Source organism: Sinocyclocheilus rhinocerous, unplaced genomic scaffold (genome assembly GCF_001515625.1).
Source record: "Sinocyclocheilus rhinocerous isolate Xijiao unplaced genomic scaffold, SAMN03320098_v1.1 scaffold568, whole genome shotgun sequence".
Lineage (NCBI taxonomy): Eukaryota > Metazoa > Chordata > Actinopteri > Cypriniformes > Cyprinidae > Sinocyclocheilus > Sinocyclocheilus rhinocerous.
This window is the reverse complement of record NW_015652173.1, coordinates 678,209-689,273: the sequence shown is the minus strand read 5'-3', so window position 1 is coordinate 689,273 and position 11,065 is coordinate 678,209. Positions and strand designations below refer to the sequence as shown.

General features: G+C 37.1%; 1 protein-coding gene across 1 annotated transcript in view; it reads right to left on the bottom strand.

Moving 5' to 3' along the window:
- Positions 1–10,553, bottom strand: part of LOC107714005 (A-kinase anchor protein 13-like) — a 71,195-nt gene extending 60,642 nt beyond the window's left edge. The window contains exon 1 of the mRNA XM_016519694.1: positions 10,210–10,553. The gene's annotated coding sequence lies outside the window, so the exon portion shown is untranslated. The remainder of the gene's footprint in view (positions 1–10,209) is intronic.
- Between the last annotated feature and the right edge of the window lie 512 nt (positions 10,554–11,065).

Sequence of the window (11,065 nt, the reverse complement as noted above, 5' to 3'; positions counted from 1 at the left end):
TAAATTAAGAAAATTAAAGAAAAACTGTGCAACAAGTAGCCTAGTATGCAGAGTTTCGGTTCATTTTTGTGCTGCGCGAAAGGAAACCAGACGGCAGAAAGCGTCATCCTATTTTTCTTTAGGCTTATTTTACAAAAGCACAAATTTTTTTTTTTTTATTGTGAATGTACTCAAATAAAGGCAAACCTTTTACAATTCCAATTATCTTTATGACTAGAAGGAGTAGTTGCTTCCACTGTTAGAAGGAAAAAATTAAAGTGATTGCGCCGGCGCCGCATTCGCGCACACACTTAAACTTTGCTACCTTGAGAATGCAGCCTGTTCATCATCATAAAACAGTCAGTCAAACATATAGAAAAAAACACACTGCTCAGTTTAAATATGTAATAAAATCTGTGCCGTTAAGTGTTATCACCGCACCGCCGTGATGTTATGAAAAACATTTTGTTTTACGTGGATATTGGAACGCGAGTGAATTAGGCTACATATAATATTTTGCCATTCAAATACATCGTGAATACGGAAACATTTGATCTTATGTCGAATGAGAGACCCAACGTTGGTTTCAGTTTTGTTTTAGCCTAGATTAATTCGTTTTGAATAAATTACTGAAAAAATAAATAAATAAATGACTTTTTAAACCGTTTAACTGATTGTATTAATCGGTCAAAATTATTTACGGTCGGTTAACGGTTAACCGGTTAAAATGAACAGCCCTACTTTCAAGCTTCAAAAAAGATGCAAAAGCACAATAAGAGAATCATAACAGGGGACCATCATACATTAGGCTTATATTTCAAGTCTTCTCAAGTCAAAGATATTCTGGTATGAAACAGACTGAAATTTAAGTCATCATTTTGTGATAATCTTCCCCTCCACTGAGATGTTAAATGCCGCAATCGGACTGAGCTGGAGAATCAATGTGATTTGTGAACCGATTCATTGAACAAATCAGAGTCAAACAAATCATATAATTCTCTAAAAATCTTGTGAAAAACAGCTAGGGCAGATGTCAAGATTTCCGGCAAATAAAGATGTGAAATACAGCACACTAATCATCTGGATCACTTTCATGATTCATTTAATGGTGCTTTTGGATACTTTTTAAAGCTTAAAAACTTCAGTTCACATCTACTAGGGCTGCACGATAAATCGCATGCGATATTTAACGCGCATTTTGTCAGTAAAGCCATTCTGTAATCAGCGGTAAATCTCCATCACATGTGGGCTTTCACATGGAGCAGGATTTACTACACAGAGCCGTTGTTCATCGACAAGCTGCGCAAAACATGTGCAAAATATGATCGTGATTTTGCGCAGCTTGTCAGTGAACAACGGCTCTGTGTAGTTAATGCTGCTCCATGTGAAAGCCCGCACGTGATGGAGATTTACCGCTGATTAAAGAACCGGCTTTACTGACAAGATGAGCGTTAAGTATCGCATGCGATTTATCGTGCAGCCCTAACATCTACTGTATTTGCATGGAAAAGAGCAGCCAGCAGAGTCTTTGGAAATTCTTCTTTTATGTTCCAAGAAAGAATAAAAGAAAGTCATACAGGTTTGTAATGACATGAGGGTGAGTAAAAAAAATTACAACTTTCATTTTTTGGTGAACTATACCTTCAATGTTATAAGAAAAAGTCACATAATGAGAATTTAAGATGATTTTAAAAACATGGGAAACTATCCTTTCCACTGGTGGGAATTTCAAACTTAATGGTAGGTTGAAAGATTCCTTATTTTTTAGCAGCAGACATTGATTTGTCATCTTCCTTTATCTTTAAAGCTCAACCAGACAGACTCGGTTCAAGGCTGCAGAGAGCTTCATTTGACAAACCTCTGACAGGATGATTCCACAAGGGGGATGTGACCCACAGAAGATCCCGGACAGGCTGTTAAAATGCAAAACTAAGCCATGCCTTCCGCTTCCTTGCAGTACCCAGAGGAAGACAAAGTGCAGAGGTCTGCTTTATCAATCTAACCTGACTGAAGCATTGACTCAATGATTTAATCATTGGTTTCCCATACTGCTTAACATGCATTTTGTGACCTAAAAACACTAGAATGGGTTTACACATTCAGGACAAGCTACAGGGTTCTGCATAACCAAATATTTCTCATTTTTCTAACTAATTCTTGAAGTGACTCAAGTTAAAGCATCTGAATTTCCAGGTGTGATGGGTCATATGAACTTTGGTGACATCAGGGTAATATTTACATTGCAATATCAAGCTAAGTTAAGCAAAGTCCACCATGCGTCAATATTTGTCCTTTGATTATTATAGAGGCACATTTCCAAATATGCTGCATTATGTGATGTACAAGTGTACTATCTTACATATAAAGACATTTCAGTGAATCCTGTTTTCATAAAACAACCACATGCTGCATTTCGCAAAAGCATTGTAAAATGGTTTCTACGATCTAATGTTTGAAATGCAGTCCAGATGTGTAAAACCCAGCATTCGAGGCAATGTCAAAACCAAAAAGTGACATTTGCACAATTTTGGATTGATGGAAGTGCCGTAATTCCCTCCCAAATTGTTGCAAAACAGAATAAGAATTTCATGAAAGTTTAAGTGTTTTCACAATAGAGCATAACCCCTTTTATAGTGTGAATACAGCCCAGAATCCTAAATTCTAATATGTGAACATCTAGAGATTAAAAACTAAAGTTTCATACATTTACAGCATGGCAGACTGATCAAAGGACATTTGAATGAATATTTTGGCTTCCCAGGAGGAAGTGGCCTGCTGCATTGTAAGTCAAGAGGACCATAAAACAAGTCTTATTAAAGGCAATTTTCAAACACATATTCGGCAAGATAAAGAAGATAAAATCTTCCCAGATCCAAACCCACACCCAAAGACTAAATATAGTCATATTACGGTAAGAATTCTCTGCTGAGTACATTCCAGTCAGCTGAGGACAATGTTGAAAATCTTGGGGAGATTAAGCCAGTGGATCAAAAAAATTATTTAAAAAAAAGTTCAATCTTTTCTTCATTAAAATACTTCAAACTCAAACATGGACATTTTTACTGATGACAATGAACAAAGAAAACCAGCAACAAATGGCCACTCAATCAACACTTGTTTCAAAGACAAAAAGGCAATAAAAACCTGTAAAGACTGACATTTTTGTTTACAATCCCATTTCTTATCCAGAACCTGAAACTTGATGTCGGATGCTACATGAATAACCAGCTAAAAAGGCCTTCTGTTCTATTAAACAAGTTCATCATCTACAATAAACATTGTTACTTGATGATGAAAAAAGAAAAGGCGTGGATTTTCGTATCACCATCGCGATAACCATAAATGTTCCCAATAGGCACTGCCTTTCAAATTTGTGATAATCTCTTCAGTCACCATAACTGACTGTACAAATGAGCCAGAAAGTAGCGGGAACGGCAGCAACAGCCTGCAAAGTGCTTGAGTCCTCACAGGAAACCGGCCAGACGCACATCACCATTAAAACTGCAGATGTGTGCTCTTACAAAGAGGTGTATGATTGCATGAAGAACACTAGGCCCTGCCTGCACAAGAGGTTACCGACGGTCATATCCAGCCACACAGCTGATGACCCAGATTCAATGTAGCTGAGATATTTCTACAGCACTGGATTGGTCAATGGGAAACCCTACATTGTGCACCATTTCAAAGGGATTTGGTAGAAATTACTCTTCATAACTTTATAAAAAATGAAACCGCACTTGCAACCAATTTTAATTCCATATTGTGACATTTCTGGGATGCTTTTGAACGTGATGCAGTTCAAACTTCCACTAAAGAGCATCTTAAACTTTTTTTTTTTTCAAATTTATCGTTTACTTAGTATACAGAGTTAAATGTTGGTAAGGTTTTTGAAGGCCTGCATTACCTATAACAGTAGCCTACAATTTAGATTCTCAACTGCTAGATTGTCAATATCACATAACTACATTATCACCCAGCTCTTTATATAAAGTTGGCAGTATCAAATCTCAACTGCTTGATTGCTTGTATCACTGCTTAATGTAAAATATATTATTGGCCCACTCTGCCAAATGCCACTATAAGGCATGAAGATATTAAGATATTATATTTTCTGTAAAGTTGCTTTGAAACAATGTATAGGCCTATTGTGAAAAGTGCTATACAAATAAATTTAACTTTTTACATTGCCTATAGCCTATTATTATTTGACTATTAGTTAACATCCAAGGTGACACTAGAGAAAAAAGTTTCAAAGTCAGAACAAGTTATTAGATTTAAGTTATTAGACAAATACTTTTTATTTGTAATAATGTGACCTGAAGAATCATGCAAAGTAATGCAAGGACCGTGTTACGAAAGCAAATAGGCCTAAGCTAAATTTTGAGTTTAAGTTGACTCTAGCAATGTGTGTGTATCTGGTGCTAGCAAGTAACCCAATTCTGCAAAATTGAACGTGCATTGACGACCTCAGGGTAGATAAAAGATAAAAGATATGACGTCACACAAAAAGGGGAGAGTCAGGTCACTTGGCAGGTGTACAACAACAAAGAGAAGAGCCTCACTTATAAAGCACTTACACACATGCAGTCTTGAAACACTGTGCTTCCTGCACATGCCAGGCATCCTCAGATTTACACTAATGAGGCACTTTCAATCTTTGGTTACAGCTGACAGACCAACTAGTTTTTCTTTGCTGAGAAATTACATAAAGCCTTTACTTTAGAACAACAAGTCTCTTGTTTAGATTCTTTCAGGCACGGTGAACTGTGGCAAAGACTTTACTGGAAACGTCACTTCACAAGTGTCTTTCTAAAGCTAAATTTTAATCGTGTTACATTTGTGGAGTCAAACACCAAATATTTTGTTTAATACACATAAAAAGCGTTGCACAGCAAAATTTGGGGGCCAAAAGGAGGCAAAACACTCTGTGTGGTTTTCCACAGCACTGCAAGACAATGTAGACAAAACACTTTCTAAAATGTGTTTCTTTTCATAAACAAACTACTAGAACATACTTCTGCTGACTGCTAAAACCAATCAATCAAACTGACGATGTTCTTCATTGTTCAAAACTGAAACAGCATGCTGTACATGCGATTCATCAGCAGGAACAAGCAGCTCTTCCTCTAGCAAACAAAATATCTGGCATTTCTGGGCAATCAACGGATGTTCATGCGAACAGTCTTGTTGTTTGAAACCAGTTGAGTCTAAAAGGCTGGACTTTCCTCAAGTATGTGCTGAATCAGAGAACATGGCCGCAGTTTCTGTCTGCCTGGCCGCTTTTATTAAAAAGCAGGAGGCCCGGGAGACTCATGTGATATCCGTCGCTGACAGAGAAACTCAATAGAACTGGAAAAGCACTTCTAGAGTCTGCAAGTTCTCAAAAACTGAGAATTAACTGAAAGATTAGCAGGCCGACTATACTGGAAAAGACTGGGTTTATATTCGATTTCTATTGATTCTGCATCAGCACAATCCTTCGCATGTCTGGAAAACATTGAAACCAACAGCCTCCATTGGGAGAATTGGACTTCCTGGGATCTGTGTAACCATGGAGCTCTTTGATTACTAAAAGGTGGCGAATGGGACTCTCTTGACCTGTTTCTCCAAATACAACTCGGAGAAACTGTGTCAGAGTACAGATTATTCCCTTTATTTGCCTAGATGCAGCTTTTTGCCTTGGTCTTAAGGAGTGTTCTAGGTTCAATGCAAATTAAAAGTATCACTCTGAAAGATTGGCTATACATTTAAATACTTTATAGTGTGATTCTTTTATACTGGTTTCAAAATGTATTATGTCTAAGTTTTGTGGCTATACTGTTAATAATATATTGTGATTTAATGTTTTACTGCCTGACCCTATCCACTGCTATTGTACATAACCTTTAAAAACCACAATTAAAAAAAAAACACCTGAGGGGAAGGGTTGAAACTATTTTCTGTGGTGATCACCATCAAAATGCTATAGGCTAGATGCTGTAGATAGAGCTTAACTTATATTGAACATGTAGCTAAAATTCCTTCACACAACTGTTCAAATGTTTGGGGTCAATCAGATTTTAAGTAATTGATACTTTTATTCAGTAAGGACGCATTTGTCTACACCGGACGCGACAGTTGTCGTGTCGCGCCGCATCAGCTAAAGTCTGTCTACACTGGACTGTTGAAAATCATTTGAAATCTGTGTCAGCACGTCATAAATAGAATGCGGCAGCAGTTACTGTCGGGGATTTGTCGTGTTGCGCCGCATCCAGTGTAGACAGCATCACTGATTATAATGAGATCTAAGGTCTTTTGTCGCAATGTGTCGCATCGTGTCACGTTGCTGGCGTCCGGTGTAGACACGGTAACTACTGCGTTCAGTGATGGTCCTCCCTATATGCAAATTATGCAAGTTGCATATTGCCCCTGAAGCAACAGGGGGCCCCCTTGTTCTGAAAGATGATTTATATTTATTTTAAAGTGGTGTAGCATCCAAATTAGTCAAATAATGTAACATGACTGTCGTAATTAACAGTCTTTTTTCCTCGCAGTTATATAATTGGGTAATTATACTACATATATATTTCGGCATCAGGGAGCCGCTATTATACCTGGCATTGAAACTGGCATCGTGCTTTTGAATGCACGATCGCTTTTAGTTTCACTTTCACTTTCGAGATCGCACGTACTCTCACGTACGTCCTCACGTGCCACATATTTTACAAGATTATATGTTTGTCAGTGGTACTGAGGATCTGCAAATCATTCGCCATCATCCTCAGTCATCTCTCCTTACTCTGTTTATGTGGTAAGTGAAATTTTATGTACTGTAATGTAACAGGCAACCCACGATGTTTCACTGTAGACATCGTCCGATGCCAATTTTGTAGACATCGCCCAACCCTACACTGATCCAAAGTGAATAAATAAATGTTGCTTGTTCGAACTTTCTATTCATCAAAGAATCCTGAAAAACAGCACAACCATTTTCACCATAAATAATAATAAGTGGTTCTTGCACACCAAATCAGCATTTTTGTATGATTTTGGAAGGATCATGTGACACTGAAGACTGGCCTAATGAAGCTGAAAATTTTGCTTTGCCATTACAGGAATAACTTATATTTTAAAATATATTCAAATAGAAAACAGTCATTTTAAATTGTAATACAATTTCACAATGTTACTGTTTTTACTGTTTATTCAAATAAACAATGCCTTGGTGAGTAGTGCTGTGTTCAAAATATCGATACGACGATGTATCGTCACAGAGATTTGACGATACGAGTATCGATACAGCTGGCCCTGTATCGATATTGTGGCACGTGTGCAGCAGTGGACCATGCTTAATGACGTAATCCCCAAAACAGAGCTTCACACTTGCGCAATACGGAAAAATCTGCTAAATGTGTTACTTATCTTTGTCAACCTGGCAACCATATGCACGCGCGCGCGCGCTAAATGATTTTTAAAATATATTAGAATGAGTACATTAAAATATAAATGTATTAGAACAATACATTATTATTTATGGGCTTAAAAACAAGATGCAAACAATCAGAATATTGTACCTGGTGGGGAGTGCACAATGTAAACATGAAACATATGCCATTACCTATATTGTACTGTGGTAGAGTTATGGAGGCCCTTCATAATGCAGAGGTCAGCTGCCTGCTCTGCCAATAGTTAGAAATGGCACTATAGTATGCAGTGTTTAATAAACAGCTGTTTTTCTAAATTCTGCGGAGGAGAAATTCAGTGCAGTCATGTATCGTGATACGTATCGTATCGTGGCCTCTGTATCGTGATACGTATCGTATCGTGACTTTGCTGGTGATACACAGCCCTATTGGTGAGCATAAGAGACTTCCTTCAAAACCACACACACACACACACACGAAAGTACACTAAACTTTTGAACATAGAGTACATAGCATAAGCAGCTGCAACAACATACAAGTGCAGATATTGTATGTCATTCCATAGGCCACTGCTGACTGGAGGGCAAAGTATAGTAAGAGCTGCTAGAGGCTCTTTAAATATTCAGTTCTTATATGCAGAATCTGAAAGCGAGTAAAAAAAAATTTTAAAACAAAGCTTATATCCTGCCATGCACATACCAGACTTTAAAAAATGAGCCAAGTTGGAACCATGCTGCAAAACTAAGCTATTCATGCCTTTTTTGGTCAATGATGACCACCAACATAGATTAGATTATAAGTGATACTGCGGTGCAATCTTTCCTAAATGATCAATCCCCCAAGAATTCTAATCAGTCAACTCAGTACTGATCTCGACAGAACACATCTACCAGCAAGAAGCTAAAACTGCATTCTCTGTAATGAGATACAGATGAACCCTCTTGGATTTCTTCTGGCAGTGGTTTCATCTCCATAATCGCTAGCGGACACATTCACTGTTTGACAACTGCATTTCGAGAAAGGCACAGGCCCAGAATTTGGATCAACAATAAAAACTCGAACTTCCATTATTAGCCATTATTATTTCTGTATTCCAGTTTTCATGCGTGTGTGGCTCATTAAGGTGGCAAATACCATGAGAGTACTGAGGAAATTAAAAAATCTGCAAGGTTATTAGATTTTAGATCTGGCCAGCGAAAGCAAGATTTCCATAAGCAATTCCAAAAGGAGCAAAAGCGCAACATACAGAAACCTTTAAATCAGTTCTCAACTGGTGAGTCACGGACAATGCTAAATGAAAATAATAAAACAAAACTATCATGCATAGTTAGGATAGCAAATAAATAAGCTTGTATTTCATGTTAATATAAAAAAAACTCAAATGTAAAGGATTTTTTGTGCAATAATCTATGTTAGTACTTGATGTCCAATACAAGAAGTAAAACCAATTGAGAACCACTGCTTAAATGAATAATAGATGCCAGGAACGACAGACAACCAAATACAAAACACACCCTGGGAATTCCAAAGATTCTAGACACAAGAACAACAATCTAGGACTGTGGAGTCTGGGGAACACACAAAAAAGCATATTTCTAATAACAAAATGCAAGGCATGACCTTATGTTTACTAACAGTCAACTCTGCCTTTGTCTTTGATTCTATCATTTTTACAGGCTATGGTTTCCTTCAACACAGATACAACTAATGACATAGATAGATAGTCAAGTCACGTAATCTGATGAGATAAATTCTTAAAATTTTACAGCTTTGAAGAGGAAAGGCTCAGGTTAAATGTGAACACCTTCTATATCAGGCCACAGAATGATTAAAATAACAGCAGGGGTTCAAACCAAGCTAGTGATATAAACATTCTGCTGAGGTGAGTTCAAATCAACATCAAAGGCATGTTTGTCCAAAAGACACCTGTCACCCACTAGTGTATAATCCAAACATTTTTGTTTAACTAGTATTTTTAGTCTAATTATAAAACATCTTTCTTTCAAGATCAGAAATTAAACAAAATAAGGTAACCGATTAAAGGAAAAAGTAAACAAAACAAAAATACAAAATAAAAGTTCACATAAATAATTGAACAATTAAACATGAAATAAAATAATTGTAAATATATATATATAAATATAAAAACATATAAATTGAACTAAGCATTGCAATTAAATTATAAATGTTCCTGTTTGAAAGCTGATCGATGTGTTTTGGAACATGATAGTTTTCTAGTTGTTCTGAAACCACCAGCTGGTCATACCATCTTAAGATGGTCAAGCTAGTTTTTGGGACATGGTAGTTGGTAGACTAGACAATAACTGAATTTACATGCAGTACAATGATTTGAATAATAAAAAATATTGCATATAGTGTGACTATTGTGACGAAATGTAATATTTTGACTATTTACTGCCATAAGAAGACTATACTGACTTCTAGAAATATAAACACATAATTATTTATATTTTGATTTACAACAACAATTTTATATTAAATGTTATTATATACAATAATACTTGTTAAGCATCTACACCTTTTCCCCCTTAATTATAAATAAAAGTGTTGGAAATATCACATGCGGGATCCAGTTAAAGATCAGCTCGGATCCACTAGAAACCATCTCCCATGTTCCACACAGTTATGTGTGGATCTACCAGCAGGGGTTACTATCTAGTTGCAGTTAGGAAGTTATTACGACTCAAATAAAACATCTAAAACATAATCTGCACCCAAAGCAGAAATCCTCACACCAGGTGAGCCGGTAACATCACATTACAATGACTTCACAGCTATTCGTGTAGGAAATTCGAGGCTCTCTTACCTCGAACGCTGCAGTGCTCAAAGCGTGCTTCCCTCGTTCACTCTCATTCCCTTTAAACGCTCACAAAACACCATCCAACATTGTCTCCTTGGGACTGTTTGGCTGGTTACCGCAAACACGCTGAGCTGTCCTTCTATTCCAATGAACGTCGCGAGACCCACTACTTTGTTACAATGTTGCGCCACGGCGTTCGACTGGAGTAAAAGCGTTGTAAAATGTATCAAAACAAACCGCTTGCCACAATGTTGGAACTTTTATTCTGCGCTACGTGTTTTGACGAATGTAAAACGGTCTCAGAATGAAGAGACACAAATCACTTGTTACACTGTAGCAACTTCTATTCTTCTAGTCCGCGTGTCTCATAGGGCGGGACCAGCAGCAGTTAGTGGGAGCAGTGAGGTGTCTCTCAAACCCTGGCCCTGTCTGTCGCATGCTTGACTGTTTATTCATTCAACGAACTTGAATAGGACATTTGTTTAAACTCATTTCTCTTGAACGAGGTGTTAACGTGCATGAATACTGATATTAGGGTGTTATTCAAATTATATGACTATAGTTATGGTTTAGGCTGTAGTGTAGGTCCATGTCATTTAAATGCTTTTATTTGTTTGATTAATGGATATTTTTAAGCGATGACTGTCTAAGAAGCCATGCTGCCAATTAGATTTTTGTCTTAGGTTTCATATTGAAACATATCCAATGCCCAATGTAAAGTTATTAAATGAATATGACTGACCTCGTGTGGACAGTCTAAATATTACAACTGGGATCAATTCTAAATCTATCTCTGTTCGTCCGTCCGTCTGTATTTCTGTCTTTGCTTTTTCTCTACCTATCACTGTCTGTCTGTCTGTCT